Raw genomic sequence first — 17,189 nt, 5'->3', positions numbered from 1 at the left:
CTCTGGAGTTCTTTCAATTTGTCCACATCTTTCTTGAAATGTGATGCTCAGAACTGGACACATTGTTCCAGTTGAGGCCTAACCAGCATGGAGTAGAGCAGAAGAATTATTTCTTGTATCTTGCTTACAGCATTCCTGCTAATGCAAAAAAGCTAACATCATTTTGGGATGTAACAGTATTAGACTATGGACTCATATTTAACTTGTGGTCCACTATGACCCCCATATCCCTTTCTACAGTACTCCTTCCTAAGTAATTATTTCTCATTTTGTTTGCACACAACTGATTGTTCCTTCCTAAGTGAAGTATTTCGCATTTCTCCTTATTTAATTTCACCCTATTTTCTTCAGACTATTTCTTTAGTCTATCCAGATCATTTTGAATTATAATCCTCTCCTCCAAAGCTCTTGCTCTTGGTGTCATCTGCAGACTTTGTAAGTATGCTCCCTATGTCATTATCTCAATCATGGATGAGGATATTAAACAGAATTCTGGACCCAGAATTAATCCCTGAGGAACCCCGCTCATTATGTATGACCATCTCATTAGCAAACTAGGGAAATACAACCTAGATGGGGCTACTATAGGATTGGTGCATAACTGGTTGGATAACCATTGATAAGTACTCTCTTGGGAATGGTTATCCAACCAGTTGTTACAAATGCTTATTTAACTGACGTGGCCCCCAATTGAAAAGGAGGGGAAAAAACCCTCACAGATATGGCTCTTAGCTGAGAAGCCGGGAAAAAATACACCTCACCCTCAAGCTCCAGCCTCAGGGGAAGTAAGGAGGAATCACCAAGGCTCAGAGCTTGCCCCCTGGGTGGATTAACTCTTCCTGGGGACCAGGGCTTATAGATTTTGTGGGCTCCCCTAGGCTCTGGGGTTCTGTGTGCAGGAGTGGGCTGCCAGGGAGTGGTCTGGGGTTGAAGGTGCAGGAGTAGACTGGGGTGCAGAGTCTGGGCAGGAGAATAGCAGCAAGAGCAGTGTGGGATGCAGGTTCTGGATAGGAGGAAGGTTGCAAGAGCAGCATGGGGTATAGGGATTGGGAGGGAATGCAGAAGCAGGATGGAGATAGGGGCTCTGGGTGGGAACAGGAGGGCAGAAGGAGGGAGGGGATGTGGTTGCCTACCTAGCATTGTTCCAGAGAAGGGAGGCAAAAAGGCACTCACTGTTGTGGGGGGATGGAGCAACCCGCAAGCTGAGCAGGCCAGATCAAGGCAAGCCACAGGCTATATCTGGCCCATGGGCCATAGATTTTCCCACCCCTGCTCTAGATAGTTTGAGCTTGTTTTGTACATTGGCCTTTCTAATTTTGCCCCTACATACTTGTGTTGTTTGTTTATACCCATCCTCTGTAATTTGATCAAGTTTCCACTTTTTGTAGGATTTTTTTTTAATTTTTAGATCATGAAAGGTCACTTGGTTAAGCCAGGATGGTCTCTTGCCATACTTCCAATCTTTCCTATGCAGCAGAATAATTTGCTCTTGTGTCCTTAATGATGTCTGTTTGAGAAACTGCCACCTGTTGTCAGTTGTTTTTCCTCTTAGTCTTGCTTCCCATGGGACCTTACCTACCAACTCCCCGAGTTTGCTAAAGTCTGCCTTCTTGAAATCCATTGCCTTTATTTTGCTCTTCTCCCTCCTACCATTCCATAAAATCATGAAGTCTGTCATTTCATGAGCACTTTCATCCAAGCTGCCTTCTACTTTCCAATTCTGAACTAGTTCCTCCCTTTTTGTTAAAATTAAATCTAGAACAGCTTCCCCCCAGTAGCTTTCTCTACCTCTGAAATAAAAAATTGTCTCCAGCACATTCCAGGAACTTGTTGGATAATTCTTACCCTGTTGTGTTATTTGCCACCACAGATGTCTGGGTAGTTGAAGTCCCCCATCACACCAAGTCCTGTGCTGTGGAAGATTTTATTGTTTATAAAAAGCTTCATCCATCTCTTCTTCCTGGTTAGGTGGTCTGAAGTAGACACCATCATCCTTAGGGTTTTTTTTACCCCTTTTATCCTTACCCAAAGACTCTCAACAAGTCTGTGTCCTACGTCCATCTCAACCTCAGTCCAAGTACATACATTTTTAATATATAAGGCAACACCTCTTCCTTTTTTTCTCTGCCTATTCTTCCTGAGCAAGTTGTACCCTTCTAATCCAATATTCCAATCATGCATATTATCTCACCAAGTCTCTGTAATGCCAACTAGGTCAGTTGTGTTTATTTACTAGTATTATGAGTTCTTCCTGCTTATTCCCTTAGTTGTCATACTTCTCACATTAGTATACAGACATTTAAGATTTCCCCTCCCCCCAGCTCTGTCTTGTCTTTCTCTTATTCCTACCATTACAGCCAAAGCTTCCCTCCTCCAATTACTGAGCCTTCTGTTGGGTCTCCATGTTTTTGACTTATCTGTGGGCTTTGGTCACTTGCCCCACATGAACCATTAAAGTCCTCCTTGCTAGGTTAGCCAGTCTGTATCCTCCCACACCAGCCTGGTTTTCTGTGAGTGGAAAATGCAGGGAACAGTCTCTGCAAAACCATACCAGGATTTGGGTAGAGACATCCACGATCAGGTTGCCTATCTGGATACAGGTACAGGAGGAGGGGAAAGGAGCAGCATTTGCACATTAGGATTCACTTACAAATTCCCCTGTTTGCTTCGCCTCTGGCTTCTCTCTTCAGGTTTCTGCTGCACATTTGTATTACACTCTGGTTCCCATTGTGCAGCCATCTGCTCACGCCTTGTAAGTCAAGATCAGGCACTAAGCTATGACACTGCAATCTTTATTTAAGTACATCTCCCCTATTGAAGCTTTCATCTCATAATGGAACCTACTTCTTTGCATTCCAACTAATCTCTCTCTGTATTGGTCTGCTTAAACTTCACAGGGCAAAGTGCTCCTCAACACTTTGCCCAGTAAGGCAAGTTCCTTACGGTAAGTTCCTGTGAATTGAGGGTGCTCTCAACCACCTTGAAACTAATCACATTTTGTAGTAACATGCAAACACTCACTAACTGGATAGTGCTAATATTTGTGCACGAAACCATGTAGGTTTGCAAAATTAAGATCTCAGTGGACAAACCATCAATAGAGCTGAAATACTGGTATGTATCTTCCATGTGGCTATGAAGAACTCTCTGAGAGTTGTGAATAATTCAAGAGAGTTCAGAAACAGCATAGACACCTGCAATGCTTTACTTTCCTATGGTGTAAGTAACAATCATGTGAGCCAGCTACCAATGTGATATATTTGGCATCTTACATATTGCCAACATGTTTCTTTCTAAAAGCGAGTCTTGCAATTTCATGCCAAATTTTAATATATCCCTCTACTACACAAGAGAAATACTGATTAAAACCATCTATATCTGACAAGATGCCCCTCTGCATATATAATTTGGCTCTTGGAAAACTTATGATTTATGTAATTTATAACGAAAGAGATTAAAATTGTTTAAATTTTTTTTAAAAAAATGGCAGAAAACAGGAACCAAATGCACAGTTTTCAGATTTTTCATTCAGATTTGGTTTTTGCGTGTGTGTTTTTTTTAAATCAATCTCTGGATATTTTGTTTTTTCCCAACTGAATGTTTCTTAGTCTTATTGCCTAGCACTCCCCTGCATTGTATCTGTACTGGGAGTCTGTTCTCTTTGTTTTACATAATACAGTGAGAATGGTATCGATGCTGGAGCTACAGTGCTGAATGTGTTAGAACTGGTCTGCAATGATGGCTGGGCTGTGTGGGAAGGCACAGAAAACCCCCCTCTGTCTGGTCACAGTGCATCTGCTCACAGAGTAGCCATAATTAGGCATCAGGTGTTGGGCTTAGAGCCAGCTAGTGCTGCTCGCCCCAGAGATGGAATGTCTGGGCTGGGAGGCTCCTTGTGCTCCAGCAGCACTGCTCTTTAGGGACCATTGGCGACACCTGTTTATTTCTGCAGTTCAGTGCTCCCCACCCCTATGTGTGGCTGTAGGCTCTGCAGCTTGGGAGTCTCTCTTCTCCAGCTCAGCCCCCACAGAGGAATAATTGTGTGGTAAGCCTTCAGAGAATACTGTAAAGCTATTGCATAAAGTGTAATTGAAGTCTTTTGACAGGATGCTGCCTGATTGTTCTGTTGCTGAAGGTTGCCTTCATTTGTTCCTATTATTGAGTCAGTTACTCGTGTTTTTCTTGTTTTAAAGTACTTTGAAAAAAAAAAGCTGCTTTGCTCTGTGGAAACGTTAGGTGTCTGTTCATCATCCTACTTTTTAGGGCATGGTATTGTAAGGAGCTGAGCACCCTCCCTGCCCACTGATGTTGCCCAGCTTTGTTGCAGGTGGTGCTGTGCATTTCCAAGTGTCAACCCTCTGTGTATTTTATGTGGTCTGAGAATGGATATGAAAGCTGATTAGGCAAGTACTAATCACCCACAAAAAACACGCAGTGGCTGAATCCTAGAAAACTAGCTGTTGTGAGTAATCCAAGTTCATGTAGGCAAAATGCAGAGTGGCAGGACTTGAGGGGTTTTTTTTTTTTTTTTGGTGTTTTTCAAAGGGTAATAGGCCTGAATTTTGTTTCTTTTTTGCCCCAGTCATCCAATCTGTAATGCAGTCTTGCATCCTCCTCTTCCACATCCTGTAAAATAACATGCCCTCGGTAAGAACATGAAGGTAAACATGTATCCATGTGGCACAAGGATCTTTAGATACATTCTTACATAGTACTTTTCACCCGAAGATTTCTGTGGTTTATAAAGGAAGTCAGCATCATTCGCCCCATTTTTTGTTACAAATGAAGAAGCTGAAGGCAGTGAAAGTGGCTTGCTAGGTGACTTTAAGCAAGCCAAAGGCAGTGTCAGGAGTAGATCCCAGCTCTCTTCAGTCCCAATCCAGTGATCTATCTATGAAGGCCACATTGCCTCCCTTTTAACTCACACATTTCCCCATACCATGTTTTCCATTAGTTTAGAGAAATTTGGGTTGCTTTGCCAAAATGCAGACTTGGCAATTCTCTATTATGTTAATCATAAAAGAAATAAACAGTGAAATGTCAGAAAGGAAATAGTTACTTGATGGGTTTATACGTTTAAATGACAGTGTTGGACAAAGAATGACTAAATTTATCATAAGGTAATGTATTTACCACAGACTGTTTGTTTTAAAAATCAAAGTAACAGCTTGAAATTGTCTTAGCACAAAGTAGATTCTTATGTGAGTTCCATAGTATTCTGGTTAGGTCAGTTTGATGTTTTTAAAATGGAATTATTGTAGATCTTTTAGTTCAAGATTTCATCAGTATGTCAGTTACGTTTGCTTGTCAGTTAATGTTTATACAAATGTGAAGTTTTTGCAACTGTCGGTACCATTCAATCAGAGTAATTCTAAAATTATGATGTTTAGGAATTTATATAATTGTTTAAATTGTGATTCAAAATACTTTCCCAGGAAAAAAAATCTATAATCTCTAGCCAAATCTTTTTCTCACACATACAAATGACTTCATATGATGTATGCTGTTAAATACTTCCAAAATTACTTCTACTTTTTTTAAATTTCCTTCTGATACTGTCTGATAATTTTAACTCTCATTTTAATATAAATTACACCGTTATTTCAAGCAATGTTAACTCAGCAGTAAATTTCCTTATCATAAAATCCATTAACAATAATTCCAGAAACTTTTCTGTATTAAAATGAATTAATCACTAAAATATTACTATCTTCAGCCTCAGCGCTCCTAGCAACCCTTTAACTTTAAAACTGAGCTGAAACTTATTTCCAAAGCACCTGTACATATTAAAGTAATTTTATTATAGGCCTTTAACTTAGTCTTTTGAAACTGTGTTCCTATGTTTTAGCTTGGCTACAAGTCTTCTGGATGGATCAAAATGTAGCTGTGTGCTGCCTCAGGCAGATCAGGAAATGGACAGTGTTTCAGAGCGTTTTCCCACTGCAATAGGGGAGACACTTGCACTAGTCCCATATCTGACACAGTGTCTATCCCCTGGATTGGTGGTGGCAGGTCAGTGGAGAAGTTTTAACTCCACGCATTCCATGCACATTTATATAGAAGGGGAAGTAGGAGCTCTGTGAAGGCTGCCCTGAATGAGGATTGCTTGAGTATTCTTCCTAACCTACACAGCAGTAGAAGACAGATCATGAACTGGCCCTAAGAATTTAAATTAGAATAATCCAGTCACTGCTCGGATTAAAAAAAATCTACAAAAACTATTTCTTTTACTTCCCAAGTGAAGAGCACAGGTTCCAGCTCAGGTAAGCCATTTGCAATATTGGTTTTACCTACCTGTGATATTTAGGTAGGAGATAGCTGAAGTAAAACTTCAGCTAACAGCTGCCTGTCTGTCTTTACTTTCTTCTTGGTGATGCAACAGACTCCTTCCTTTTTTAGTCTGAAAAGACAGAAATATATTAATAATTCTGGCCATGGAATCTATGAATGCAAAGCAGTGGGTTGTGCCCACAAAAGCTCATGATACCATCTACTTTGTTTGTTAGTCTCTAAGGTGCTGCCAGACTACCCCTCTGAAACTTTTGCTCAATTGTGGTAATTTTTGGTATCTTCTAGTGTTCAGCTTCTCCAGTTAGGCCAGTAGTTGCCATATTGGCACACATGATATATCATTTGCTTAGGTATATTTAATAATACTTAATAAATTATTTAATGATATCTAAGCAAATCAATTTCCATGCATAAAACTACATATTTATCTTAAACTTGGGTGCTCAAAGGTACAGACGCATACGATTTGAACATAGAAATTTAGACCCTACTTTGAACATTCAAATGTATAGTCTGTTGCTACATTTTCACAGTGAGTATCCCCAGAGGAAAGAGCTTGGTAGTCAGAAGAAGAGTGCTGATGCTGTAGTTCAAAAAATATTGCCATCAGATCTGAAGCAGCTGTTACTATCTTGAATCAACCTAAAATATCATGCCAACCTCTTGCATTTTGTTTTGTTCATATTTTTTATTCTATAGATATATAAAGACTAGGGTTTTCAAACATGGGTGCCTCAAACTGATTGCATCTTTATTTTTAGACACTGAAATTTGAAAGCTTTAAATTTGTAAATAAATTTTTAAATGAGTTAGATGTGTATAGGGATTTTTTAATTTTTATGCATCAAGTATTGCTAGCATATCCCATATATTAGGCAGTGTTGATTCCCCAGAATATTATTAATTTACGCACACATACTGGCTTATATTGCTGAAAAATAAAGTTTAGTTAATCGAGTAATTAATGGTTGTTGCTCAGATAACATGGGCATAGGGAAGTGATCATTCTTCTTTATTCATCTTTTTGTGAAAGTAAAATCAGAATTTGTATCTAAGCTGAATATTATAAAATGGCACTGTCATTTTAATGAAGAGGCAAATTCCGAACATGTGCTCTATGAAGTCAGTGAGCAAGCTTAAGCATTTTGGTAAGGGATTTGAAAGGAGACAGTGAAATTGCATGGAATCTTGGACTTAGGTGCAGCATAGACAAAGATGTGCAACCAGTTGTGAAAGGACACTATGCGAGCATTGAGGTGCATGTTGAGAATGCAAAGGTTGTAAGGGTGTCATAAGGAGGAGGAAGAAAATTTGTTCATCTTGGCCTCTGAGGATAGAACAAGAAACAATGGACTTAAATTGCAGCAAGGGAGGTTTAGATTGGACATTAGGAAAAAGTTCCTAACTGTCAGGGTAGTCAAACACTGGAATAAATTGCTCAGGGAGGTTGTGGAATCCCCATCTCTGGAGATATTTAAGAGTAGGTTAGATAAAGGTCTATCAGGGATGGTCTAGACAGTATTTGGTCCTTCCATGAGGGCAGGGGACTGGACTCAATGACCTCTCAAGGTCCCTTCCAGTCCTAGTTTTCTATGATTCTATCTATTTTTTAATATTGATATAATTTGAAGTTATCTGAGATCATGAGTTTTTGAAAAGGTTACAGATTTTTGTTTTCTGGTACAATAACAATAAAAGTGAGACCCAGTCTCTCTTCCAATTTATATATTTACCCAGAAGATGACAATGGGCCCAAAGCAGCTATTCAAGTCTTTTTATAAATATTATGCAATGTATACACACCAATAAAACATGTGCTAGTCCTTATACAAGTTGCAAGCATGCCTGAAAATATGTTTGATGGCTGTAATAAAATTGCTCTTGAAGCTTACAATAAATGTCTCTTTAAAGGTGATTTTCACAATAAAATGCAAGTGCTGAAATATTCCAAGGCAAGTCATTCTCATGGAGTTTTGGCTGAAACTGTAAGGTTTCCAACCAAATTCTTCTGATTCAAGGACCTTAACTACACTACACTAAGAAATTTTGTTTTAGAATTCTCCTTCAGTTTCAGCTTCACTAGTGCAGTGGTTTTCAAACTAGGAGTTGCGACCCAGTACCAGGTTGCATAATGCCAGACACTGGGTCACATTGCTCTAGGGAAACTTGTAACTATAAGGGATGCTCAGGCAGGCTTCCTGCCTGTCCTGGTGCTGCGAACCATGCTGCATCCTGAAAGCGGCCAGCAGCAGGTCTGGCTCCTACGCAGGGGAGCCATTGGGCTCCGTGCTCTGCTCCCACCCCAAGCACTGACTCCACACTCCCATTAGCCAATTTCCAGCCAATAGAGGATGGGGAGGGGTGGGTCTGTGCCTATGGGTGAGAGCAGTGTGCAGAGCTACTACAGATTGACCTTCCCTGGTCTGGAACCTTCAGGACCGGAGTGGTCCCGAACAAGGGTATCTGCTGGATCAGGGGAGGTCAGGCACCCGGTCTCTCACTAGGCTCCCTCCTGGATGCTGCCCTAGGAGAACCTAGAGGCCTGACCGTCTCCAGCTCACCAGCCTGAGCCTGCTGCCTCCAACCTGCTTCCAGGGTTCTGGGTGGCAGCTGCTGCTTCCAGGGTTCCCCATGGGGGAGAGGACAGGGGAGCCCTGGAAGCAGCTCCTGCCATGGGGGGCTGGGGTTGGGAAACCCTGGGAGCAGCAGCCGCTGAAGGAGACAAGAGTTGGGGAACCCTGGAAGCAGCTGAGTGGCAGCTGTTCCCAGGACTCTCTACCCCCAGGTTATTGTCCCTCCATCCTAGCCGCTCCCAAACTGTGCGGCTGGAACTCTGGTCTAGCAACGTCGGTGGTCCTGCCAGACCACAAATGTTGTTGGATTAGGGAATCCCGGATGAGAGAGGTTCAACATGTATTGTGTGCCTTTTCCTAAGTGCCAGACCTCCTTCCGGGGAATGGCATGGTCCTCAGTGCCAGGAGAGGCAGGAAGGCTGCCTTAACACCCCTACTGCACCGCTGGAGGTAAGCCCAACCATGAACACCAACTTCCTGCCCCAGCCCTGAGCTCCCCTCCCCCAATCCAGAGCCCCTCCTGCACCTCAAGCCCCTCATTTCTGACACGCATTCCTCCAGCTTGCACTCTAGTCAAAAGATTCTGGTGTCACAAGAAGCAGTCTTCTTCAACTGGGTCATGAGAAAAAAAGTTTGAAAGCTACTGCGCTAGTGGTAGTGTTGAGAGTGCTAAGTTGAACCACTGGTGGATTTTTTTTTTTCTGAAATATCCTATGTGCAGACAGCCAAGAAGTTCAGATCATTTGAGTTGAGATGTAGAGAAGAATGAATACTTTTTGTGCTTCCAAGTGAACTTGAAAACCTTTAATGTTTGCCTAGGAGCAGTGTAGGTAATGTAAACCAATACCTTGATTCATGTGCACATAAAAAGAAAAGATAAGTTTTGCACTACTCTAATCGCCTCCCTGGAAGCTTTCCAACAGCCACAGAGAAGACACTTAATTAAAATAATCTGCCAGCTGTTATGTTTTAAATGTAGCCATTTTTAACCAAGAAAAAAGTAACGAAATTCAGTTTCAAGTGTGAGTAAGTGTAGGCCTGCTTATTTCTGGTTGTCAGTATTTAGTATGTCATATAGCAGTGAGTGGGCATTATTTAATTTCTCTTTCGTGGGCCAATATCATCTCTCATTTACTTCCAAAGCAGTGATGTGCTGCCAGTATTTTAATGGGATTCCCACAAAAATGTTTCCTTAGGCTTTTATTAAACTCCAGGTACTCACAAAGAGGAGGATGAAGAATTGATTCATTTATTTTCCCATTTAAACAAAAATCCTTTCTCCTAGCCATCCGCCAAAGGTGGAGACCATGACACAGTGCAAACAAACATTTTAAATGGATCTACTAGAAATGTTTATTCTGCAGTTCTGAAAACTTGTGATTGTTTCTTTTTTTCAATGTAAGGAAAGTTTTGTTTGTGAAATTAGAATGTCCCAGGACATTAAAAATATTTTGTCTATATGTTATAATGCATGTGCATATACACAACTGAATACACTATTTTGTACAAATAAGTGTTTCTTTTTTTCCCCTATTAAATGCAGACATTTTTAAGAGCTCCAGTGATTATTTAGTAATATCCAGCAAGAGGTCAAATTCCTTACCAGAAGCAGGGAAGCCATCTAAACTCTCGTTTCAGTTTGGAAAAATTTTGGGCAACCAGTTCCTTGGGGACCTCTCAGCACATTACTGTGCTAAAGGACATCTGACAAACACCCAGATTGCTTGGTACACATGTATAAAATCTTCTGGCTCTGGCCAAATAATTAATCAAAAGTGTTACATCTCTCCTGGTCTGAGCATATGTCACACAATAGTTTAGTGTCTTGAGGAATCGGATACTTGCATCTTTTTCTGGTTGTTGGGCTTAGTGTGGAAGTGACTGGCTGGTGTTGAGTGGCTTTTGCGATAGAGGAGGTAAAATCAGATGATCTTGGTTTCTTCTGTCTTGGAACTCTGATTCTATGACAATTTAGCCTCACTTCTAAGCTAATGTATCCATATTTACACCCTTTCACTCCTGCCCTTCCCTCAACTTTGCATATTATCATCTCTCCATTCCCTGTTTTAGAAAGAGCTGGTGTGTCATATAGGGCAGTACTTGGCTTCTGTAGAAGAAGAAAAACATGGCAGTGCTGGTATAGTAGTCTCAGCAAAGTAAGGACTCATCCCCATAGTAAATGGGTCTCCCAACACGTTTGCTGCCTCATTGTTTCCTAACAATTAAAACATGGTTTGATCTTGCAATGCAAATGGATAGGATCGAGACATGGTTTTGGTTGGGACCCCTAAACTGTGTTATAGTCCAAGGCAAAGCTGGGCTTTGGGGGTAGAGTGATATGGTTAAACTATGTTTCTGCCTATTCTACAAGACCAATCAATTTTTTTTTTCAGTCATCTTAGGAAACAACCATGTTATAACCAGGTCAGATGATCAGGTTGTTTTTTACAATGTGGATGGGCCCCAAATAGTGCAACAAATGAGATTCTGGAGGATACAGAGTTGGGTTACAAAGGGATTTGACAAAACTGCATGGCTGTCATATGAAATTCACCGTTGATAAATGTAAAGTAATGCACATAGGAAAACATAACCCCAACTATATCTACAAACTGTTGGGGCCCTAAATTAGTTGTTACCACAGAGGAAAAAGGTCTTCGAGTCATTGTAGTTAGTTCTTTGGAAACATTTGCTCAATGTGCAGCAGCAGTCAAAAAGGCTAACAGAATGTTAGGAGCCATTAGGAAAGTAACAAAAAGATTGAAAATATGATGATCCCAATGTATAAAACAGTGATAAGTCCACACTTTGAATACTGCCTGCAGTTCTGATGACACCATCTCAAAACAGATATATTAGAATCAGAAAATGTTCAGAGAAGGGCAAAAAAATGTGTAGTAGTAGAGAACAGCTAGTATGAAGTATGAAGAAAAATGAAAGACTGTTGAGCTTGGAAAATAAACCTCTAAAGGGGGCGGATATGGATCTATAAAATCATGAATGGTGTGGAGAAAGTGTTATTTAGCCCTTCGTTTAACACAAGAACCACAATCACACAATGCAATTAAATAGGTGGCACATTTATAACACAACGTACAATCAGCCCATGGAACTCATTGCCAGTAGAAGTGAAGGCAAAATATTATTGAGTTTAAAAAATTAGATGGGTTCATGGAAGTGAGGTCCATCAATGGCTAAAATAGGGATGTGACCCCATTTTCTGGGTGTCTCTAAACTTCTGATTGCCCAGTGCTTGGACTGGATGTATCAATCAATAGTTGCTTGCTCTGTTCTCTTCCTTCACTCTGAAGCATTTGGCATTGGCCATTGTGAGATGATAGGACACTGGGTTAAAAAGACCATTAAACCAGGAGCAGGGAACCGCCAACCCACAGGCTGCATGCAGTTTGTCAGGGTTAGCTACTGGTTTACCTGAGTGTCAGCAGGCAGGGAACCCCACAGTTTCCAGTGTCCACAGTTTGCCACTGCCAGCCAAGGGAAGCTGCGGGAAGCAGTGGTCCAGACCGCACCTCTTCCAGCAGTTCTCATTGCTGGGAAACTGTGGTCACCAGGAGCTACAAGCGGTCATGCCTGCGAAAGCTCAGCTAAAGAAACTGTCTGATGGCCTGACATCAGCCAACCCTGATGAGCCGCATATGGTCAGTGCTCTAAAAGTTCTCCACCTGAGGTTAGACAAAATATACTCATACTATGGTCTTCTTATGTACTATGACAGAGCCATCAAAATCCTAGTAACTTCCTGTTCATAGGCTGTTTTGAATGTTCTAGCAGTGGTACCACCCACAGGCATAAGTGTAAGTTTCATAGGTCTATGGTCAGGGGATGATAGAAATCTACATGTTACGAAGAAACCTAAAGCTGATAAGTTTATATTTTTTTCATCACTTCCTTTTTTTCTAATTGGTGCACAGATGTCAGCCGGTGGTCAGGGCAGTGCGTGTGTGTGTGTTACATCTGAGTCTTCAACTGCTGGGACACAAGTTCCCGTCGCAGTGGGGAGTCTAGGGAAGGCTGACGGGCGCCCCGAGAAGATTAACATTCGTGTTTTTGACTGCTAGGACCAGGTCCCTTTGCGGTGGGCAGCCAAACAGGCTGACAGACGCCCCACAGTTTATAGGGAGAGCTTATTACACCTTAGATTTTGACTACTAAGATACATGATCCCTTCGCAGCGGGCAGCCTAGGGAAGGCTGAGAGATGCCCCTATTGATCTGTCCCCTGGAAGCGACACGATCCAAATGCCCAGCTCTGCCTGTATCTGTCCCTTATGACCAGCTGAAGTACTTTTAAATTGTGTTTGGTTCTGTTACAGCCACTGAAGGAGTCAGGGTTAAAGCTTAAACAGTTACAGGTTTATTAAAGAAGCTTATAAATCATATGGTTACAATGGCTATTGCTCTATTTCTTAACTGCTAGCAAATATAGATCTTAAAAAATGGTTTACAAAGAAAATAAAGATAGAAAGTAGAAATAATGGTACCAAGTGACAGCTTAATATTTAAAGAGCTCTAAATCTATGTGTACACTTAAGACAAAGGACACATACAGGTATAATTTTTACCCCCTTCTGTGCCTCTCAACTCCAGCATATCAGGCCAGGGCCGGTCCCTCAATTCCTAGGAAAGACAAATACGATGTGGGCATCCCTGTGGAACCTCGGGAGGCCAATCACCTAACCCAACCAGCAGATAGATGGTAGATTGGTGCTCAGAGTAAGTGTGCTGCTAGACCCCTCTTCATACCCATAGGGGCCGTATCCTCTTTCTTATCTAAGATGCCAAATTGTGTTGGTCCATCTTTGTGACGCCAGTTCTTACAAGGGAGTTTCAACTTAATTTACACTTGCAAGAGAGAGAACTAAATTGTGAGTACTGGACATTTTTTTTACTGGGCAGGAGATTCCTCCCCTGCGGACGGCTGTGTGATCGTATCAATATAGGTGCCAGACAAGGCAGTTCTTGCAGCCTTGAGGTCAGCAATTGGCGTAACTCTGTTTACAGCCATCCAGGGTCACAGCAGCCAGCATATCCGGGCCTCCTGTCAAGGCTTCAAAGACTATGCTGATTTTACTGCTCTGTGTGCTCCAGACAAGCAAAGATGGATGTTTTAGGTGCGGGTTCCTGTCTGCCTACAACAGGCTAAATCTTTCTAGGCCATGCACCTTCGGGACCTGATTGGTCCCAAAGCAGAGAATTTGCCAAACCCTGGGAGGTAACATTGTCTAGCAGAATGACCAATGCTTCCACTGCTTACTGGCTGTAGGCGTAAATTAGAGCTAAATAATAGCACAGAACACTAAGAACCAGAACTGGTGCTGTAAACAAACATTATGGGACTGTGGGGAAATGTGGCCACAGCCATGATAGAAGGCCATATGGCTCATTTGAACTTATGCTGTACCATGGATGTTGCTGGGTTAGAGAGGTTCCACCTGTATGTCCAGTGTTTTATTATATCTTTTACCTTAGGAATCACTCTTAAGCTTCTTCTCTCTACCATATTGGCTTTGAAGTGACACTGACAACAATGGACTCTTACTCATTTTATTTCATTATCTCATTAAGAGGTTTTAAACACTTTTTTCTGTTGTAGCTTTGGATCCTTATGTAAACATTTTAATCTCAGCGTGAAGACTTTTTTTATTTCGTCATGGGCGAAAGCCATTTGACCAAAATGCTTTACAGACATTACATCTCTTGATTCATTTTCTCCCTGCAAAGAAGGTAAACAGAATGATCCTTATGCTGCAGGGCGAAGTGCTGCAACACAAAAATGGTGTAATGCCCACAGGTGCATAGAGTAAGCAACAGAGCTGAGATCAGAGAACCCACATGTCTAGACTCCCAGTCATCTGACTTAATGACTGGGTTCTACCCCCTCCTCTTATAAATAGGCCACCATTAACCTAAGTTTTCTTATTAAAAACACTTCTACTTCTCGTTCATCTTGTTCTTTATTACTTTACAAACATATTTGTTTCTAAATACATTGGCCATGCTAATATAATTTGCTCATTTTATTTTATTTTTTTTCATTCCAGGTTGTCATTTTCATTTCATGTGTCATTTGCTTTGAAATCTTCCTTCACAATGTAGTTTATTTTACTAATAAATGGAATTAGTTTATACACCTGGTTTCACCACCACATGTGCATATTTGGCAAAGTAGAAATAACTGACTCGTGAAATGCCACAACACCCGTTCTGTTCTATGATTTCCTTTCCTTGCTGTGGATGGCATTTTTAATTCCAGAGTTAAGATGATCTTTTCTTTTTTCCTCATCATTTTTAAAAATCTTTTTTAGCTCAATTAATTTGGTTTTGTACCCTGGTGTTTCTCCTCAAATTCTAATCTCAGCTAAATCTCCCTAGTATTTATTGAAATCCAAGCCTCTGAAGTCACTAGGATTGAATTGGAGTAAATGACAGAAAAACATGGCCTACTATCACTATATACTCTATTGAAATATAATGCTAACAGTGGGTACCAATGTGAACAATGGAAGTCTTCAGAGATAAATACTAAGATGGATGTTATTGGATAATTTGAATGTATGTTTAGCTTAGTAAAGATAAGCAAAGGGTGGGAAAAACTCCTTCAAAGGGTCATAAGAATGGCCATACTGGATTAGACCAAAGGGCCATCTATCCCAGTGTCCTGTCTTTTGACAGTGGACAATTGCAGGAGTCCCAGAGTGAACAAACAGAACAGGCAATCATCAAGTAATCCATCCCCTGCCACTCACTCCCAGCCTCCAGCAAACAGAGGCTACAGACACCCTGCCTATCTTGGCTTCTAGCCATTGATTGACCTATTCTCCATTAACTTAATTTAGTTCTTTTTTGAATTCTGGTATAACTGTTTATAGTCTTGGACTTCACAGCATCCTCTGGCAAAGAGTTCCACAGGTCAAACTATGTTTATCTAGGAATAAATACTTCCTTTTGTTTGTTTTAAACATGCTGCCTATTAATTTCATGTGGTGACTCCTAGTTCTTATGAGAAGGAGTAAATATTACTTCTTTATTTACTTTCTGCACACCAGCCATTATTTTATAGACCTCAATCATATCCTGCCTTAGTCGTCTCTTTTTTCCAAACTAAGAGGTCCCAGTCTTATTAATCTCCCCTCATATGCAAGCTTTTCCAGACCCCCTAATCACTTTTGTTTCCCTTTTCTGTACCTTTCCCAATTCCAATATATATATTACAAAGTTAGGTGAATTGTCAGCACATTGGTAAATGAAATTCATTGCTGGCAAGTGCAAGGTGATGTACCTGAAAATATTTGAGCTACTTCTGGATTTGAGCTGCTGGATTCAAAATTAACTGTATCAACTAAAGCAAAAAAGACCTGGGTGTCATAGTGGAGAGCTGAATGAAAATGTCTCTGTTTTGTAGTTGCAATGAAACGAGTAAAGAAAACTTTGGGAAGCAGAGAGACTGGGATAGAAAAATAATACTGAAAATATAATGGCATTATATAAATTGACAGTGCATACTAACTTGAAATACAGTGTTCAGTCCTGGATGCCCCATTTAAAAACAAAAAGGTTGATATCAGATGATGCAGAGATGAGTGAAGAAGTGAATCAAGACCCATTTTATGAGAAAATACTGAAAATATTAAGATTAGAACTCTCTTTAGTTTAGACAGGAAATGAGTAAATGAACAAATGGAAGAGCATGTGATAGCGATATATCAAGTACTGAAAGGTATAAAAGTAAATTGAGTATATTGGTTTATGCATAAAACAAGAATGACACATCCAGTGAAACCGATGAAAGGAAATGGGTTTGAAACTAATAAAAGGAAATGTTTTCACACAGTAACTCATAAAGCTGTGCAACTCACTGCCACAAGATATTGAGTCCTAGATCTTAGCAGGATTTGAAAAGAAGTAAACATTGATAAGGTATTTAAAAGATCCATAGCTTAAGTCAAAGATTACAAAAATTGACACAGGCCATAAACTCTCCTGTTTCATTACTTAGAGTCTGTGTATGGTTTTGTGGCTTGTTTCAAAGCCCCTTTATTTGCAAAGTATCCGGAATTGTTTAATTTGTATGGAATTTCAGGGCATTTAAGGAGGACCAAAGCAGGTTCTCTGCAAATCCCAAACTTTTGTTAATTCCCTCATCTTGTGTTAAATTAAACGTCTTCTAGAATTTGTAGAGCGTTTGTAGGCTGATGTGTCTACCACCCCTGAAGCCCAAATGAATAATCTGTATCCAAAAAATTTTAAAGGAAAAATCTCTAAATAAGTCCTGGGGCTGAAAGTCCTGCTAACATCTGTGCATTCT

The 17,189-nt window shown here is 40.6% G+C and overlaps 1 protein-coding gene across 9 annotated transcripts in view; it reads left to right on the top strand.

Moving 5' to 3' along the window:
• The window catches only part of PHACTR1 (phosphatase and actin regulator 1), a 458,960-nt gene that overhangs the window by 71,275 nt on the left and 370,496 nt on the right, over positions 1-17,189 (top strand). For 2 of the 9 annotated variants that reach the window (XM_075921246.1, XM_075921244.1), the window contains exon 1: positions 3,867-4,045. The exons of the other annotated variants lie outside the window; for them this stretch is intronic. The gene's annotated coding sequence lies outside the window, so the exon portion shown is untranslated. Of the gene's footprint in view, positions 1-3,866; positions 4,046-17,189 lie in introns of those variants that run through there. 9 annotated transcript variants of the gene reach the window in all.

The sequence above is a fragment of the Pelodiscus sinensis genome, chromosome 2 (assembly GCF_049634645.1).
Source record: "Pelodiscus sinensis isolate JC-2024 chromosome 2, ASM4963464v1, whole genome shotgun sequence".
Lineage (NCBI taxonomy): Eukaryota > Metazoa > Chordata > Testudines > Trionychidae > Pelodiscus > Pelodiscus sinensis.
The sequence above is the reverse complement of the archived record's forward strand: the minus strand, read 5'-3'. Positions and strand labels throughout refer to the sequence as shown.